Consider the following 1,148-nt stretch of genomic DNA (forward strand, 5'->3'; position numbering starts at 1 on the left):
ACACACTTACAAACACGCACGCACACACGCACACACACACACACGCACACACGCACACACACACATAAATTTACTCCTCACCTCTCGGCTCCTATCTATTAGTCGTCTTTTACGATAGGCATGGCCATCTTGCCACGGCCGTATTCTTATCTCTGCAAGCCGAACGAACACACACATACACACACACTCACACACGCACACACACACGCACACACGCACACACGCACACACGCACACACACACATACACTCTTGACCTCTCGACTCCTACCCATTAGTCGCCTCTTACGACCGGCAGGGCCTTCTTCCCTCGGCCGTATTCTTATCTCAGCGAGCCGAAGGGACACACACTCATACACATACACTCACACACGCACACACACGCACACACGCACACATGCACACACACACATACACTCTTCACCTCTCGACTCCTACCCATTAGTCGTCTCTTACGACAGGCAGGGCCTTTTTTCCACGGCCGTGGTCTCATCTCTGCGAGCCGAACGGACACACACACACACAAACAAACACGCACGCACACACGCACACACACACATACACGCACACACACACAAATACACTCTTCACCTCTCGGCTCCTACCTATTAGTCGCCTCTTACAGCAGGCATGGCCTTCTTGCCACGGCCGTATTCTTAGCTCAGCGAGTCGAAGGGACACACACTCATACACATACACATACACATACTCACACACATACACACGCACACACGCATACACACATACACTCTTCACCTCTCTACTCCTACCCATTAGTCGCCTCTTACGACATTCATAGCCTGCTTGCCACGGCCGTTTTCTTATATTTGTCTCCTCTTACGACAGGCAGGGCCTTCTTGCCTCGTACGTATTCTTATCTCTGCGAGCGCAAGGGAGCCACAGGCACACACACACACGCGCAAACACATACACACACACGCAAACGCAAACACGCACACACACGCACGCACGCACGCACACACAAATGCACACGCACAGGCACACAAACACGCACTCATACACACGCACACACACACACAAACGCACACGAACACATAAGCACACGCACACACCAACACAGACACACACATACACTCACACAAACATATACACTCTCCACCTCTCAACTTCTACTTATTTGTCGCCTCT

Source organism: Diabrotica undecimpunctata, chromosome 9 (assembly GCF_040954645.1).
Source record: "Diabrotica undecimpunctata isolate CICGRU chromosome 9, icDiaUnde3, whole genome shotgun sequence".
Lineage (NCBI taxonomy): Eukaryota > Metazoa > Arthropoda > Insecta > Coleoptera > Chrysomelidae > Diabrotica > Diabrotica undecimpunctata.